The sequence below is a fragment of the Aythya ferina genome, assembly GCF_964211825.1.
Source record: "Aythya ferina genome assembly, chromosome: 3".
NCBI lineage: Eukaryota > Metazoa > Chordata > Aves > Anseriformes > Anatidae > Aythya > Aythya ferina.
Genome location: NC_140298.1, coordinates 36,221,268 through 36,240,566, shown reverse-complemented (window position 1 = coordinate 36,240,566; position 19,299 = coordinate 36,221,268). Strand labels below are relative to the sequence as shown.

The 19,299-nt window shown below is 43.1% G+C and overlaps 1 long non-coding RNA gene across 1 annotated transcript; it reads left to right on the top strand.

The window, feature by feature from the left end:
* Window positions 1-17: 17 nt before the first annotated feature.
* On the top strand, window positions 18-13,821 carry LOC311434251. Its single transcript, XR_014691340.1, has 2 exons — window positions 18-217; window positions 12,684-13,821. It is a non-coding gene; the product is annotated as an uncharacterized lncRNA (long non-coding RNA).
* Window positions 13,822-19,299: the final 5,478 nt, after the last annotated feature.

Below are 19,299 nucleotides of genomic sequence, written 5' to 3'. Positions count from 1 at the left end.
GTAAAGTAAATAAATGCTGTGACGTGCCAATCAGATGGATGCAATGGCAGCTGAAGGGAAAGAAACTCCCAAGTCCTGTGCTGTGGGGAGGATATAAATGACTGCTTGGGTGCTACAAAACCATTTGCTTCTGTTCTGGTGAGATAAAAGCCACGTGAGGCTAAAAATGTTAATGTTCAGTCACTTCAGGGATGTGCTACCTCAAACAGCTGCAAAGGTAATGACCACTCTTTTTGTTGGATCCCTTGGCCACTTCATGGTCAGGATCTTCTATCCTGTCTGTAGAGGGGGGAGCTTTAGACCAGTTTCAGAAGAGTGGAGGCAATCAAAAGTAGGTTGTCTTAGTGTAAGCGAGCAAATCTGTGCCAATGATGTGTTTGCAGGACTGCCATGCAGGCTCTTTGGTAGGATGGAGTAGGGCAGCACCTCCTCCAGCCTTATGTGATCTTCTTTCTCTACTGGGTTGTTCCAGGGGCTGCTTGCTCACTCCTGACTTCACCGAGCCCACAGTTGCAGATAGCCTGACACCACTACAAATGCGCTTTGCTATAGGAAGTGGTAACAATTTGGAAAATATCACCTCTATTTTTTGGACATTTTGTGTATTTCTTGTAGTTGTTGTTTCATATCAGCTTGGATATCTGGCTTTCAGGGACAGAAAATGATTTATTTAACGACATCTCACACTGCCTTGCAGAGCAACAGGTTTTAAAACAGGGACTGTAATACGAAAATACATCTTTGTACAGCTTGAACTGAAGAGCAATTCCCCCAGTTGGTAACATGAGCAAACTATTATCTCTCATACAGTTTATAGAAATATGACATGATGTATAAAGCTACAATGTTTTCACTAAAAAGTAGTTTTATTTAAAAATAAAGGTTATTTTATCATCTGTACCCATATGTTGCACTGAAAAATGACAGACCTGAATGGCTGGACAGCATTTTTTTTTTTTTTTCATCTGTTGAGCACCAGTACCATGTAAAATGTACTTCACCTATAGAGCTGCTATGGGGGGCTTAGTGGTGAGCACCATGTACATGTGAGCTGAAGTAACTGCAGTAACTTGTTTGGTTCAGCAGAGCCATTACAGCTGGTGGGTTTAAAGGTTACTATGTAGTAGCCTTTGATCTTGGTAGAGATAGGAAAGTATCAGCCTTGTAGCTGGGGTCCAGGGATTTATCTCCCAGCTCCCACTTGTCCTGTCTGGTGGCTGGTGCTCTGGCTCACTCTCAGCTCTGCTCAGCTGGGAGGAGGCTCCCTGCAGCCTTTCTGATCAGCCCCCTTTGCACAAAACCCAACACATGCTTGTTTTTGATGCTTATATTTCTCCCAGATAAAGCAAAAGAGGCCTAAAACTCTTTTAATTTAAGCTGGTATAGGTCAGGAATGACTCACTGGGCTCAGTGGGGTAAATGATATCAGCAATCAACCTCTTTGTACACTGCCCAGAGCATGTAATTAAGTAGCTAATGGTTAGTAGGCAATTACATTTAATCTGTGTTCCCGTAATTTGAAGTGTTATTGTGGGGGAGATTGTCATTTGCTTTCAGCCTTTCGATTTGTCTTCCTGTTGGAAGTTGAGAAGCATTCTCAAGTGAATGTTCTGTCTGCAGAAGAGTGGGCTTTCTGGCCGTGATGTCTCTTGGTTCCCACCAGAAGTCCTGCACAGCCACTAGAGAACAGCTAGGTGCAAAGATTTGTTCCTGGAAGTTCAAACACAGGTGGGAGGTACCTTTAATTCTTGCATTTAAGAGAGGACTTAGCAGAAAGGACATTTTTCTCAGGCTTTTGGAGCAATTTCCAGTTTTTCTCTGACTGAGCTGGCAAAGGATGGCATTGGAGCTAAGAAAACACAGGGGCAGTGCACAGAAGGGTAAGGACATGAAGGCATCTTGACCTTAGAAGTTGGTCCTGTGCATTCTGACTTGTGACAAGAGAGGAGCCAGGTGTGCTGCTTGTCCACCTCCACTTTTTTTTTTTTTTTTTTTTTGTGGGCAAACAACAGATTTGTTACATGAAAGATTTTCAAAAGAAAATGTGGGCCTATCAGGAAACAAGCAGGAAAGAAGAGTTGGAAATTAAGAAAATTTTCCCTGACCACAGGGAAAGTCAGGATATGGCAAGCAAGATATCCCAACTGCTGCCTTTTTTGTGTATCACCATGAAAGAACCTCTGCACAGAAGCACCCTGCCAGCCATTAGCTGGTTCCTGTGCACATCTGGTTGTGGTGCAGTGGACCTCAGCTCACTGAACAGTGGTAATCTGCTGCTGCATTTTTATGTCATGGATTTCAGGAAACAAGCAGGCAAGCTTGGAGGCAGGATTTTCCTTTACAAGCCCCACATCTACTGGAGTGAGCAGCTGGAGTGCTAACGACATTGTGATTTGCTGGCCATTGAGGATGGTGAACATTATAGATGATGTGTTGAGAGATATATTATGCACTCATCCACGTCCTGTGGATGATGCTGCAGTTACTTTGGTGTAGTTATTAAGAACCAGCCCAAAAGATATTAATAGAATTACAACATTACTCCTTAATGATACTGTGCCATTTAAAAAGCATCAATAATGGCAGGATGACATTACATATATAGATAAGCTATTGAGTGTCAACAAACTAATGAGTTATATTTATATCCCCTTACAATAATGTTTATTGATGTGGTTGTGGAAAACGAGGGAGACTGTATGTTTTATGGGCAGGCCTAATATTAGAACTAATTGGAGTTTGTGAGCCAGAACATCTCCCTGCATTAAAAATGTCTGCTGCAGAAATCAGATGCTTTCAATGGCTTTGTTCTGAGGTTGTTTGAGGGAGAGTGCTTTAAAGAAAGAAATGTGGAAATGACTGATAAGTCAAAACCCATTTTCCCCATGCATATTCTTTCTCAGTTTTGCATTATTTTGTCCTTCTGAAACAATAAGTGAGCTAGAAGTTTCTCCATGGATTCAATGTTTAGTATGGCTTGAGCTAAACCAACACATTTTTCTTCCCTGTCTGCAAACTGTTTTGAAGACCTCTCCTGAAATGAATATAAGAACTATGGACCTAAGGACTTTATAAAAGCACTTATTAGGAAGACTGGCAGTGAAGCACATTGTAGAAGGTGTCTCCTCAGACACTCAGCAGCCATCCTGATCTGGACACACCATTTCTAGCCAGAAATCCTTTCCCAGTTTGGCAGACCTTACTGCCTCAGTGGAGAGAAGAGGACTGCTGGTATCAGGAAGGGTTTTGTGTACAACTTGAACCTGAGCCATTTACAGACGCATTGGAAATGTATGAGGATGATCAAGGCTTGAAAAAAGTGAGGCAATTCTTAACTGGCCACTGCTGAATACATAAGGCAGTCACCTTAGGCCTATTGATTATTTTTTTCATCACTAACTCAATGCACGAACCCATGAACAGCACCAGGGAACTGCTGGCACTTGGGTTACCTCTTTCTTAGCGAAGTGTCTCAGAAACAGGCTGTGGAGTTTTGCTGCCTCTCCTCTTTGTGAGAACAGAGGAGATGCCTGGAAATGAGAGGATCCTAGCAAAGAGGAGATGTGATTTTGAAGCTTTTAAGCTGACTGAAGGGTGTTGAGTGCCTAGAATGCCAAATGTCCACCCACCAAACTGACTGGGTTGTAGGCCAGATGGTCTTGCACTGAGGTACTTTGTTGTCTTCTGAAGTCACTCAATGGTTGTGATTTATATGAAATGATAATCTCACTCCATTCAGAGGCATGTGTTTCCATGACAAGAAGTGACCTTGTGTCTTATTTTCAGCTAGACAGGTATAATATAAAAGGACAGAACAATCTGTGCTCTTTGCAATGCCTGCTGCCTCTAGCCAGAAAATAGGGAAAAACTCTGGAAATTAGGACTCCGAAGCAAACTTGTCTCCATGGTAGTGCATTACGCCTGCAAGATCTGATGGGGCATCCAAGAGCTGTTCTTCATCCTATGCTTGTACTGGGAATGTATGTGGGAGTATTGGTCAGGCTTATCCATGGTTGTTGGCTTTTCGGTAGTGGATTGAGTGACTTCAAGGTAAGAAAGAAACCCAGTCTTTGACTCCTAATATTGTCAGGCCCATTCTAAATTAATTTTATAAAACAAAATGTCACCTGAAAATGCAGGTAGATTCCATGAATATCCTGAGAAAACCTAACTGTAAAAGGTTCCTGATGGCAATATCTGAACTGATTACCTGCTCAGTTTATGGATACCCTAGTGCACCAGAGCAGCAGCACCCTCAGAGGGGAAACAACCCCCAAACTGCTTCCACATGTTGATTTCTGGGCAGCTCGTAGTGTTCTCATCACTGGTACAAAAGGCTCTAGTTGGCAGGTATGTGCTCCTTGTGAAAGGCTAAAGATATATGGATGCTGTGTTAATGTTTGACTTTTATCTCTGTGTAACAATGGGGACATTTATTACAGCTTCCTTCACTCTGCACACATTTCTATAAAAAATAATGGGGCCCTGCACTGGTGCCTCTAGTTTTTCCTTGTATCCGAAAAGTGATTAATGCAACAAAGTAGCTAATTAAACATTTTGTCAGTGTGGCATTCAGAAATAATTGAGATTTCTAATGATAGCGCCGTGATAAATGAAGGAGTTAATGTATTCTGATGGCACCCAGACAATACGGATGAAATGATCAACCCGCATCTCGGTTCCTCATCCGAGCATCTCTGTTTCCCCTCCCTGAATTCATATTACTCCTCCGGGCAGAGCAGATCATGGGGCTGAAGAAGCTGAGATCTGCCGCAGCTGGGTACTGCAGCAGGGGCACCCTGAGAGCAATAAGCAGCTGGTTGTGCTCTTCCCTGCTTCTCGGTGTATCTTGCCCCCAGGAACAGGGGGATGCAGATGCACAAGCACAGGTACATCACAGCCAGATAGACAAGAGGAAGCAGAACTGCCAGCTGGATGGAGCAATATGAGGCTTTTATTGTGTGTTTTTTTTTTTTTTGTTTTTGTTTTGTTTTTTTTTTTTTTTTCCTTTGCTACTGACAAGCTAAAAATAAAAATCCAACTGTGGGAGGGAAAGGATATCTGATGAACTTTAAGGGGACAGAGTCTGCACTGCTGTGCTGGTGTAAGTACTGGCTTGGTCTGAACGAGCCACCCTGCAGATGCACCTGGGCATAACCTGCTGCAGAGCTTGGCCCTGGAATACTGTAGAGAAGCAGATTTTGCTGCAGCTGTGGGGTGATTTTGCAAACAAAAAGTATGTTAATTAAACTTTGAACGGCGTTTTTATTAAGAATCTGTGAGTAAATGTGGTACTTTATCTCTCTCCTGGTGTGCACATGAATTTAATGTTCACAGAGTGCGTTGGCAGAGTTGGAGGCTGAATTCTGATTGTTCATGGTGTGCTAATCCTACCACTGCTCTTGGTGTTGTCCCCAGAATGAGCCCTGTCAGCATCCCAGGACACAGATATTTATCCATAGAGGGGGCTTGGCCTTGGGAAATCAATAGGGTGATAATTGTGTCTTCTCCATTCCCTCTCCCCTTTCCCTCCTGACACTCTAATTCTAGATTTCAAAAGCTTTTCCAGGCCAGAACTTGACTGAGTTTAAGCCCATACATGAAAAATAGTGCTTTTGACAAATCAGTATTTTGCAATGAAAAGCTGATTGCACTGAAACATTTCCTGACCAGCTGTAGTGAGGACAAAGTCATTAATATATGCCTTCCAGCCTGCTTTGTTTCAGGTGTCACAGGAAGATAAATGCACTAAAGCTTCTCCTGCTTCAGGTGATGTGCTCAGTTGCTCCTCAGCAGGGATGTGCAGGGTTTGAGACCAAAAGTGATTGTGGAGATCCAGGCAGGAGCTCAGTAGCTGGAGGTGGCTGATAGTCACTGCTGCTCTTGGTCAAACACCAGCTAGAACTGCTGCTGCTTTCAGAGCAACGGGTGTGGGGACTGGCAGCTGGGAAGGGATGGTGCATCCTGCTTTGGGAAGGGGTGGTTCTGCCTTTCCATGCCTTCGTCTGCCAGAGGTGAAGGAAGCTGTTGCTGTGATGGCTGGCAGCTGGTGTGAACATGAGTGTTGCAGGTTAGCACTTTTCTGCAGGCTTTCCTATGGAAGATGAAGGTAATGGCTCTCCCTTTGGTCTTCAGGGGTCTCCAGAGATCAATGCAAGCTCGTGTGTTGTCATGGTTTGTACGTTGTGGGACTGGAAAGATAAGATCATGATGAGAATGCACCTTCTCCCCCTTGCATTTATTTCTAAAGACACTGTGATGATTGCAGCAATGTTGCTAGTTCTTTACATTTAAGATGTATGGAAGAATAACAGCAAAAAAAAAAAAAAAAGAGCCCCCAGGTGCAGAGTCTTAACTTAAAAGCATTGCAGTGTTTGGCATTTGCTGGTGTTTGTATTCCACAAACATGATTAACACACTGCATTGCACAGTCTTTACGCAGCATTGGAACAGAGGGTTCTGACAAAGCCTTCAGCTGCATGCCCAGGTGAAGATTTAACCCTGAGTGATCACAAGCATTTACAAGGTGTCAGGTGAAAGGCTTCACTGAAGAAAATGCCTTAACAGAAGACACAAGGACTCCCATTGTTAGCTTCATGGCAGGAAACACTGAAAACACACAGTGAAACTAAAGGGCAGCACTTACTGAAGCAACAAAGCATATATTTTGTTCCATGGTACACAACAGACCCGTGGAATTAACTGCTACAGGATAGATTTTTGCAAAGGGTTCAAAGGACTGGTAGAGACATTGATGAAAAATAAAGTTGTCCATTTGCCTGAGTTGACTCTGTCAGAGATGGCATCCACTGTTTGTTTACCATTTATCAATGAGGAACTTCCATCTTTAATGGGGGTTTCACTGCAGCAGATGCTGTACTGGCACATGGAGAGAATCAGTCCCAGCTGCATGGTATTAAAAATCTACATAACATGCTCAAAGAAGAGATGGAAGTATTGGTAGCCAAATGCCACTGTAGTTTCTTATTTTCTATACTGTTTTTTGATTATTTTTTTTTTTAAATTTTCTGAGCAAAAAGGGTCTTGAGAAGAAACTTTCCTCGTAAATAATGACATATCCAAATACATTACTTTTTGTTTGATGTTGCAGATGATTTTGGTAGAGACTGGACAAAAGGCACTGTAGCCTGATACAGAATTTTTGTTTCTGTTTATAGAAAATAAAACATGGGGGAAAACTGTGGGGAAATGGGGCAGCAAAGATAGTATTCATCAAATAGTGTTTTATTTCCAGTGCTGACCACTCTAACACTGAGATTTACCTGCTGTGATAATGAGACTGCTTTTAAAAAGTCAGGGGGCTTTGAAATGGGAATTGTGGAGATCTGTGTAGTATGTGTTCAGTTGTTTAATCCTTTGGGATTAAACCAAGTATTAAATATAGGATTAAATATAAATATGTACTGTATTCTGGGCAGTAGCTGGTGCAGCCAGCCCAGCCTTCCTTTGCCGTTCCCCACTATGTCAATATTCTGCATGTAGGAGGGCTGGGCTGTGTCCTGTAGAGCAAGTCGGCCCCATCAGAGCTGGGAAGGCACCAACAGTTGCCCCATGTCCAGCTGCTGCCGAGAGGAACCCATTTTGGAGCTGTGCAAGGCAAAGCCATTCACCCATCCATTTTCAGTCTCCAGAGCCCACCACAGAGGTATGGTCTATCCGAATACCTCTCACAGACTGTTTATTTAACACAAGCTGAGAACAGACACTTTTAAGGGGCTTTCTGAAAGCAGAGTGAGTTGGGAGCACAGGAGTAGAAACCCAACATAGATACAGAGAGGAGCCAAGGCAACTCATCTCTGCCTGGGACAGAAACGAGTCCCCAGGCCTGATATCTGAGTGCTGCCTGCTTTCCATTTGAGTATCCCAAGAGACCTGAGTTGTCTGTTCCTCACAGGGGGAGGCAGTCTCAGCAGAAAAGTGCCTGATGCTGAGATAATTTGAGGAAATGGAAAGAAGAGGGCTATTTACCCGTCTGGAGATGCTTTTATTTTCAACTGCTATAATTTCCAACTGTCTCAATGAATTTAGGTCAGAGAGCCTTCTATGCAGCTTAGTCCAGACAATATCAGGCTGTAGAGAGCACTTGTTGGGTGTCATCAGGGTAAGGGTGATGGCATTTATTAGTACTTCTGTTGTTCCACATTTCATGCGCAGACAGTCTCTGATGTGATGAAATGTGACAAAACATGGCCAAATGTGACCAGACACAGCTCAACCTCCATGCTCTGGCTGCCAGCAAGCCTCTGAAACTGGTCATTGCTGCTTTCTTTGCTTCCAGTGAACACGGGGAGAAAGTTTAATGTCTCCTCTGTTAATAAGATATTGCAAAAGGAGCTAAGCATCAGTGGAAATACCAGAGGAGATTTTGGTGATCTTATTAATGGGGACATCATGATTAGTTTTAGAGGTCGGATATAGAGGAAGTTAGAAGATGGCACCCAGGCTTAAGACTGAGAATTCACGTATGGGTTTTGTCAGCAGATAGTTAGTTACTGGTTGCTGTCGCATCTGCTAGATGGTAAGGTCTCAGTCTTCCAGTGCCTGGGTGACCCCTCAACAAAAGGCTCTTTTTTCCTTTAGAGGGAACTCCAATGCCAGGGTGCTTTTATCTCCTAAGAGGATAATTCATGTGAATCAACACATGTGAACCTAGCAGCTGGTGTCTCTGCTATCAATGTTTTTTTCTTTTCTTTTTTTTTTCTTTTTTTTTTTTTTTTTTTTTTCCTGGAGTCCCAATCTGTATCTCTGCCTTTAAATCTCCTTATCACAAAAAGTGATCCATATCCTGTGATTCTCCTCTCTGAAGCTAAATCATTTTTCTCAGGACTCACATGTACCTCAGGCATTGATCTGGTCTCAACTCAGCTGGCTTTGAGAACCTCTCTATGAGGACCAAACACAGTGGTTCAGTGTTCACAGCTAGCTTGAAGCAGCATGAACTTAAGTATGAACCTTGAAGGCACAGGCTAGGTTGGTATAAAGACCCCTTAAACATGCATATACATGTGTGGGTACACATATCCACTCACACTTGTGTGTTTTTTTTCCCCAGTGAGTATTTCAGTCTTTTTTGTCTGGGGAAAAATAGTCTTAGGTAAACAAAATACAACCATCAGATAATTATCGCATAGAAGATGTGCTGCACCAGAAACCTAATTTCCATCAAAAGATGAAACCAATGGGAATTCTACTAGCAGCTCAGAGAAGCTTCCTGGCTTTTTACTGATCCTTTGAGTGATGAGATCCCTACCTCTGACTCTTTCCGTCATGCTATTTTTGGCTGTTGCATATCACCATTAAGGCACAATGCAGATTGAGGATTAGCTTCTTGTGTCTGTAGTTCAGACACAAACTTCAGGTAGAACCTTTCTCTTTCTTTCAGATGTAATCATGAATATTCATGGATTTGTCAAATACTGTCCAGGTGTTCACCTATAAATATTCACAAATCGTTGTGTGTGAGCATAAATCTGCATTATCTAAGCATGAATGTGAAATTGTCCAGATAGATCATGAATATTCATTGTTTAAATAGACTCTGAATTGCCCATAAACCGTCTCCCATTTTAGCAGCTTGATCTAATGGTTCTTTCACAATGAGTCCACAGCTTTCCAAGTGACTGGTCAGAGCAGAAACAATAAAATTTATCATCGTGCACAGTGGTTACTCATGATGTTCTTTCTGATCAATGTACAAGACAAGCACAAAGTCATTCTGCATTTTCCTTCTCAGACCAGAAATGAGTAGGAACATGGTCCTGTGAATCTCCACTCCAAATTGCATGTATTCACCCTTTATTTTCTCTAGGCTCCACCTTTAGAAGTCAGAGCAAGACTGTCTTTCTCCTAGACAGTGTATGTGGGGCTTTGTCACTCTGTAGTGCTGGATGAGCTCTGCTGCCAAGCAATGAAGAATTAACCCCAGAAAGTCTAGGAGAAGGGCAAGGCCCAGCTTGCTTCTGTGGTTGTTTTAGAGCTATGGAGGAAGCTAGGAGAAGGGTTTTTTTCCTGGACCACTTGAAGGCTATTTGTTGCCATTGGGAAGTCAGCAGTACTAAATAATATCTTGGCAATGTTTTTTTTTTTTTTTATCGTTATTTTTTTCCTCCATTCACAGCCCTTGTCTCACCTGGTATGTATCTTCTATGATTTTTTTTCCCCTTTTTGTTGTAGTTTAGTCTGTCAGGCAGCTGAGCACCACACTTTGGGATGGGTGAGACAACTGGAAGAAGTTAAAATTCATGGGTTGGGATAAGGACAGTTTTATACAATAGAAAAGGAAAAGAAAACAATAATAAAGAATACTCAAGAGATGAATAATGCAATTGTTCACCACCCACTTACTGATGCCCAGCCTGTCCTCAGGCAGCTGTAGCTCCTCCCCAGCCAGCTCTCCCCAAGTTTTATCACTGAGCACAAAGCTGTGTGGTGTGGGACATCCCTTTGGTCGGTCAGGGCCAGCTGTCCTGGCTGTGTCCCCTCCCAGCTCCTGGTGTATCCCCAGCCTGCTGGCTTGCAGGGCCGCACGAGGAGCTTGACTCAGGTAAGCACTGCTCAACAACAACTAAAACGTTGTGTTATTAATGTTATTTTTCTCCTAAATCCAAAATGCAGCACCATACAAGAAACTATGAAGAAAATAAACTCTCATCCAAAACCAAGATACTTTTTTATTTTCTCCCCTCAGAAAAGATGAAGTCTGGGTGACTTGTAAGTATCTACCTGTAGATGTCTAACCTCAAAGGAACTACGCCCACTCTTTCCCATGAAATGAGGATAAGTACTTTACAACATGAGGAGTTAAGAGATGGAAAAAGCAAACATGGGAAGAAGAGGCATATGAGTACTGTAGATATATTGCTAGAACCACCCAAACTGCCAGAAATGGTAGATCAGAACTTAGCACAATAAAACTAGTGTGAACGTGACTCACTGACCCAAAATCGTGGTCAGGCTTGGCCTTCCAAGGTGCTGTTGAGTGAGAAACAGTATGAAAGTGCAATGATAGATTTCCAAGCACAATCCTGGAGCAAAATCTGCCTTTCCGCCTGGCATATCTTGCAAGGCTGAAGTTCTGTTTTTTCACCTCTGTCTTTGGGAGTCCAGGAAGGTGACAGCCACAGGAGCAGGGGAGATGACACGGTACACTTGTACATTTAAGTTCTCAGTGCCCGGCAGTGGGAACCAGTGACTTAATTGAAGAAATAATCCTGGAAGTTCCTGCTCCATGGCAGTCTACCTAAAACTCACAACATTCTGGTTGTCTCCACCTCAGATATAACCAGCATCACATCATCACTCCTGCTTTTTTTTTTTTCCTCCCTCTCTCTCTCTCAAATGCTCAAATGCTCTCTGGGTAGCGTGGGATGGGAATCACCAGCAAAAACACAGCGGTCAGGCTGGGTGAACTCCATCAGGATTCCTCCAGCGCCCATTTGCTTTTGTCCTTGAGAGCAAGGACAATTGTGCTATATCAATCACGATGTTGTACAAGCTAGGAGTCCTTGAATGCTGTTGCCTAAAAATACACAGATTTTAGGAAATGGGCTACCAGTGTTTGTTCTGACAATACAATACTTTTAACATGCTTTTTCCTTGATGGAGTCTTTCTTGTGGAGGGACTGATTGTGGTGGATGTTGTCTGAGACTGATCATTAATTAAATCTTAATATAAGTAGCAATAACAACTTGGTAGAGTTCAGAGGAGCATGTCCCATTGCTGGAGGAGATATGATTTACATGGGAAATGAGAATCCTCAACCTAGAGATCAGTCTTACCTAATTGTTAATGCCATTTGTTTTTTCTCTCACTGCAGAAAGTCAGAATGCTGTACTTTTTAGTTCACTTTTCTGTTTTAAGGAAGTGTAATTGGGTCTGATAGAAAGCAGGAAGCAAATACAGATAAAATTCCTAGGTCAGATACCTGTTTTCAAGATCTGCTTCCATTGCTCAAGCTTAAATGACCTGTTTAAATTCTTTCCACTTTTTTTTTTTTTCATTTATAAAGATGTTTGTGCTTTGTGCTAGTGATTTGCTGAAAACAAAAAAAAAATCATAAAAGCTTGGACAGACAAGAGACATAGGCCTCACTGAATGCAAAGAAGATGCTGTTTGGCATTAAATGGCACCACTTTGTGTGTCACCTTTGGCTGATGAGAACAGAGTGGCTTAAAATCCCTTCAGGGGAAGATAAGGGTCAAGGAAAAAAAAAAGGAAAAATAGTCTGAGACAAAGCAGGGAAGAAAAGTTTACTAACTCATGCCTGCAGGACGGTGACGTGCTGAGTCGCTCCTTTAAAGAAGGGACTCTAAAAAGAAAAAAAGAATAGGGATTAAAAAAAAGACAAAAAAAAAAAATCAGTACCTTGTCTTCAGGGAAAATGTTTATAAATTAAAGCCCACAGGAACAAAGATGGTCCTGACGGGACCCTGCTCATGTCCCTGGGGGCCACCAGCTTTAAGGTATGTACTTACAGCACCAGGATGGAAAGGGCTGCGTCTGTGCTAGGAACTGCAAACTGTTTTCAAGAGCCATACATAACTTGGATGTGAAGAAGGGCAAGGATTACACCTCCTTGAGTTTTGCAGAGCCTGAGCAGTGTAGATGCTAAGAAAATATCATTACTTTTAATAATGTCATATTTAAAGTGGCTACCTCACAGGTCACTTCAACAGTCTCAGAGAAAACTTGGCTGTGTGTAGCATGCGACAACTGGTGCTGGCAGCTGAGGAATTCTGCACGTCCCCAGAAAAGAACGGGACCCGGCAGCAGCTGGGGTGGAAGTTACCCAAGATTGTAAGACTGGCTGCAAAATCTACTGTGGGTGTCACCATGGCAGCATCACTACTTTGCAAAACTCCATTCAGGACCTGTTAAAGGGGTCAACACAGAATGCCAAAGCGGAAACAACTGTTCAGCATAGCTTGGAATAGAGGACTGAACCACAGCACATAAAGGTTATGCTGTACTTTTCCTACCTTATTGTACAAAAAACTGCATGGAAAATATTCTCAACTGTGCTTAAATCAGGGACTCCCAAGCTTTCCTTTTGGGGAACTATACCTAAAGCAATAGGTTGTTAGGGAACTCATTCATCATATTAACATAAACCTGTAGCAATGACAGCAATTGCTATAAAGATAAGGGGAAAAAAGTAGGCTGCTTCTGAACATACTTATACAATCCTGCCTGTAATAAGGTGCTATTGTTTTTGGAAAATTTGTGCATGTCTCCTTTGGCCCCTTTTCATTCATTGTGTTCTAGTCTTTCCTTCTTCTAATGGTGCCCCCTTGAGGGAGTGAGGTAGCCGGAATTGCTGTGCCCCCAACATGAATCTCTGTCCCTGGGAGGAAATCCAAGTCTGTGTGTTGCTTATTCCAGAGTCAGAGCTTGCCGCATCCATGTGTCTGGAACACTACACCAAATATGGCTTCTGACCCTCCTTTCATTAATATGTATTTTCCTCTCCATGTGTCCAAGTCTATGAAGCTGTGAAAAGGGATGTGGATAACCTTCCTGCAGAACAAGCTGTGATGGAAATGACCCATTTAACCATTAATTTAGAAAGTGTAAGAAATCTCCAAGCCTGTTGAACCACATGCATGGTGATGGGGATTACCCCATTCTTTACCTAGGAATAAATATTTACAACTCCAGATGGTGCCGTATACCACCAGTAAATGTTTCTGCTGAAGAAGCTGCGGAGGTGTTGAGAGCAGATTTAACCAGTGGCAGGATGTTACCTACTGTTTGCTTAATATTGTATTTTTATGAAGATAAAGTGTCATGAGAAAACCTTATTTTGTATTCTCTGATGTTTTCAGATGAAAACTACTGCCTGAGTTTTTCCAGATTCTGCATGCACAGGAGCAGACCTCGCGTGCTCACCTTGCACACAGCAGGACGGTAATTTGAACGTTGTTTCCGTGCTCAAACCGATGGAGAGCTGAGGAGAAAGCGTGACAATGACAATGTCCTTTTAACATTTTGATTGGCAGGCCTCTACTTCCTGCCACTCACAATACCCAGAGAGGAAGCTATCTCATTAATAACAAAGAAAGAAAAAATTGAATGCCACTGTCTCATGTTGTCTAGGTGCAAGTTATAAGCCTTTGCTAACATCTGCATGGTGGAGTAAACACCTGCATTTCAATCACTAGGAAGGGCAGACTACACATGTGCTCCCCAAGGCTCAGAATTCAAACCATCACTGTAAGGGAGTCCTATTAAAAAACTAAAAAACAAGTCTAATATGAGAAGGCAATAGAGCCACCCTGCTGTGCTCACCCCCAGGAAGAGCAGTCCGGGTTACTGGCTCCCAGGCTTTTAGCCTGTGGCTTGGAGAGATTCAGGCAGAGCATCGCTGGTGGCTCATAAAAGAGAGGTTTACTTTGCTGTGGAGTGCATGTATATGGCCTGAACAGGACAGCAAGGGTACCTGAAAGGTGACCAGCTTCAGCAGCAAGGAGCAGAGTCCAGGCTGATGCTGACCCTGCTCAGAGGAAGAGATGCACCTCAGCTCTCCCCAGGAGCATGAGCACACCAGGTGTTGCACCATGCCGTCGGGCACATTGCTGGGCACTGCCAAAACACAGTGGGCAAAGACAGAATGGGAGAGAAACCACCACAGGCAACAAGCTGATTCAGATGCACTGGAAATATAATTCTTGATTCCTGCCTGTGAAGGCAGATGGCAAAGCCAGGAGCCCTCTGACAACCTCTGAAACAACATGTGGCACATAACAACAGAGAGAGAAATGAAAGTCCCTCGAAGCAAAACTGATGAACATGGAAATTAAAACTGAAGGCAGAAGTGGGGAAGAATTGCTGAATAACCCTTTGGAGCTGGCACACTCAGACATGGGCTGAAATTCTGGGCAGCAAGCTGCAGATACGTGTATGGATGCTTGTTTCCAGTGGCACTTCTCTATTCTTCAGACTTCTCTATTCTTCAAACTATTCAGCCTTTTTTTTTTTTTTTTTTTTTTTTTCTTTTTAAATCACAAAGTCCCAATTTCCCTTTAGGGAAAAATAAAAAACCTTACCTGTTCTACTGATAGTTTTCAGGTTAATCTTCTTGGACTACTGTTTTCCTCCCTCTGTAAATAAATATATGAATTCTCAGGTGAGCAGCTGGAAGGCAGGTGGGTTTATTGCTTCTCTTCTCAAGGTGTTTTGCCCAATGGACCTTAGCACGTTTTTCAGTTCCCATTCTTTCTCTCGGTATTCCCTTTCATCTCAATCCTGAAGACAAATAGAAAATCTTAGAAATATTTCCAGGATGGAAGACAGCAGCAGCATGAAAATCTTGGAAAATTAGCCCCTTTCTCCACAGCATAAGCAATAGAAATTTAAACTACCTTCTCCCCACCTTACTGACATAGGTAGATCATCTCTTAGAAAAAAGAAGGCCAACGGCATCCTGGCTTGTATCAGGAACAGTGTGACCAGCAGGGCTAGGGAGGTGATCGTCCCCCTGTACTCAGCTCTGGTGAGGCCGCACCTCGAGTACTGTATTCAGTTTTGGGCCCCTCGCTACAAGAAGGACATCGAGGTGCTTGAGTGGGTGCAGAGAAGGGCAACGAAGCTGGTGAGGGGCCTGGAGAACAAGTCCTACGAGGAGCGGCTGAGGGAGCTGGGCTTGTTCAGCCTGGAGAAGAGGAGGCTCAGGGGCGACCTTATCGCTCTCTGTAGGTACCTCAAGGGAGGCTGTAGCGAGGTGGGGGTTGGCCTGTTCTCCCACATGCCTGGTGACAGGACGAGGGGGAATGGGCTTAAGTTGAGCCAGGGGAGTTTTAGGTTAGATGTTAGGAAGAACTTCTTCACTGAAAGGGTTGTGAGGCACTGGAACAGGCTGCCCAGGGAAGTGGTGGAGTCACCATCCCTGGAAGTCTTCAAAAGCCGTTTAGATGTAGAGCTTAGGGAAATGGTTTAGTGGGGACTGTTAGCGTTAGGTCAGAGGTTGGACTCGATGACCTTGAGGTCTCTTCCAACCTAGAAAATTCTGTGATTCTGAGCTTAGGGCTTTTGGCATAGCCATTATATCCATTGGTACATGTGTTGTGTCCCACAGGCTGGTTGTCAATCTTATGGACACTTGTTTCAAGTCAAGTCAGCACAAGATCAACTCCTTGTGCTATTCAGAGCTTTTATTTTTAACTTTTTATTTTTATTTTTTTTTTTCCACTGCAGAACATAGTGTAAGCCGTGATGAGTTATCAGGGTCTTCTGCTGTTAAACTGCTTTATTTTCTGTACTGAAGTTCCTACTTTCCCCACAGTCTCTGCTGCTCTTCCTGAACTACAAAAAGAAGCTTCAGGCTGTGCCATGGAGTAGGGGTAAATAATAACTTGTAAATTAATCCCAAAGCAAGGTGACTTCAGTTACAATATTTTTCACTCTTTTTTTTTGCTTTAATGCAAAATGAAAGAGATCCACACCCCAGTGGAAATGCAGGCTGCTTTTTGAAGGCACTAATACCATTTTATGGTACCATCCCTATCTTTACAGTGTACGAGAAAGACCTGAAAAGGTAGCTGTTGTATTACCTTACGTACTTTGTATAGCAGCATGGGTTCTCTCTCTCTGTTTCTCCTAGTTTGCTTGTAAAAGAATTTATCTTCTCTTAAACAAATGCCAAAGATTAAGTTAAACAGGCACCATATAAATAAATATTGAACATTAAGCTAAACAAGCACCATATTCTGACCCTGCTCTCTAGGTCTCTCTTGAGTCCCACGGTCCCAGTGGGTGGGTTAATCCTGCTTCTCCGGGCCATCTGAGTCTTGCCTGCTGTGCAGACTGCATGATTCACTGGGCTTGAGTAGAGTTGGGTGCTTAATGAAACCCTCTGTCTGCAGGTCAGCTGTGTGGCAGGAGGGCAGGCAGGTACACAGCTGCATTAATGGCCAGCCCGCTGCCTCCTTACCAAGTGGAGAGAACGAGAGAGGAATAGCTCTCTTCCTTGGAGATGAAAGCAGTTATTTGGGTGAGAGCAGCAGGAATGAGAGCACCCCAGGGATGTACCCTACCGCACAGCTGAAGTAGATGGAGCGTCAAGCCTTTATTAGCGGCTTGCTTTGACAAAAACAAAGGAGCTGCAGCTGTACCAGCACTCAAAGAGCATCAGTGCACACAGTGGCATTCGACAGAGCCTACTTTTAACACTCCTCCTGCCACAGATAATATAATAGATGCAATTGCTGGAGGAAACCAGACATTAATAAGGTTATGGGGTCACATCTCCATCTAGTGTAAACTGCGGAGGGCCAGTGGTTTTAAAAGCCTCATGTCAGCTTAGAGCATCCTGGTGGCTGGCCTCAAGGCTGCTGCTGCTGCTTCAGTTCCCCAGGCACTGTGGCTAAGCCTGCAAGAGGGCAAGAACCTCTTGAACTTGCAGACCACAGCTGCTGGGTACTCGAGACACCTCAGACAACTGCAAGAAAAGTGTTCATGAGATGAAATGTAAAATTCATTAGTCCCTTATGAAAAGTTTGGCTTATAAAATGTGTACACACAGCTGGTTTTTTTGGGATGTCTCTTACTTCTTCACTTACAAAAACAAGTGGGTGTGGAGAAGGATTGTGTTTGCTGGTACTGATGGGAGCAGAGAAGGGCCTGGAGTGTTTCACGGATCACGCTGGGCAAGGTGAGGGCATTCTCTGATGTCTACTTCTGCTGATGCGGGCTACCCTCTAGACTTACCTGCCTTTCATCACCTCCTGCACAGACAGCCCATGTTGTCTCTTTTATACCCATAAGATAAGTGGCTCCCAGTGCCACATCCCGTTTCCTGTGCCAGTTGTGCAACAGAGCTGAGCTGGGTGTGAGCATTCAGGCCTGCCATCTTTTTCCAGAGATGGCACAAGGCTGGGAGTTTTCAGCTCAGGTGCAAACACCTTGATTTCCACTGGGGGAAGTGGACCATTTTCTCCATCCCATTCTTACCTCTAGTGCTAAAAAGAGGAAATAGTGACGTTAGTCTACTCACCTGCTCCACTTCCTTTAGGAAAGTAACTTTTGATAATCTTCAGTCTATGTAGTATCAAGTACTAAAGATCCACCCCCCAACCTGTTCCCCCCCCCCCCTTTTTTTTTTCGCTGCTATATTTATAAGCTGTAATTCTTACCTTGTCACCTCCTGGAGTCCCATGGAGAACACCACAACCGCAGCTTCACTTTCTCCTGTGATTCTACCTTCCCTCTTGTGATTGCAGCTGTTTCTGTGCTAATTACCCTGTCTAGCTCAGTTGGTTGAGTGCTTCTGTTATTAAATAAACACTGCTGTTGTATCAGCCTCTGGTGAATTTCTGGAAGCACTACCAGAAAGCTTGGAGCATCCTGATGCCTCTGCCTCTTGTGGGATAGATATGGGAATATGATTTAGTGTGTGTATGTTTTTATAATAACACATTCATCTTTTTACAATCACTTGTCAGTGAAGGTATTATCATTATCATTATTTTTTAGTTTCCACTGGACATCTGTTCTTTGTTGATGTTCAAACTTCCTTATTTCATAAGGGTCTGTATTTTCCATTTTAATGTTGCTCAACAGGAAGGTGCATTCAGGACACTTCCCACCTATGTAAAAGGGATAAAAACCAAAATATATTATGTCTTTCTATAGGATAAAGAATGTCTCTGAAAAAATGATGGGTTTATATCACCATCTACATGTAGATGTAAAAAGTAAAAGGCTTACAAAAACAACTGTCATTGGTTTCTACAGCCAGTTTGTGTAGGCTCAACTCAAAAAGGCCTTTTTACCTCCTTTTCACTTGTGAGTGTGAAAAGCTCTTGGCTTGATCTGGCAATGTTTGACTTCTGCTTTGCAAATTAATTTTCCAAACACAGAGAACTGGGCTCAACCTCTTTAAGTTGAACCAGCATCTGATAATTTAACCCAGACGTTTTTGCACATCATTGCCAGTAAAATTTAAATCAGCCTCTGGAATTTAGTGGCTAGCTCCAGAGCTATTATGTGGCATGGCTGGTTGACTAATGAGAAAACTTGTGTGAATCTGTTGTCCTGAATGAGATTCATTGGATAGTCTCAGAGGCACTGCAACTCATTATTCACCAATATCCCAGTGGTTGCTGGGAATTTATGAAAATGTTTGCAAATAGTAAATGTTCAAGAATACATTCTGGAAATGAGTTATTTGCTATTTGTTATTCACTGGTCTCCTGGTTGGAGACATATCTCACATACAAATCTCAGCCGTTGAGTCTAAGAGCAAAAGTTATGCCATATGACTATTCACACATCATGAGTGA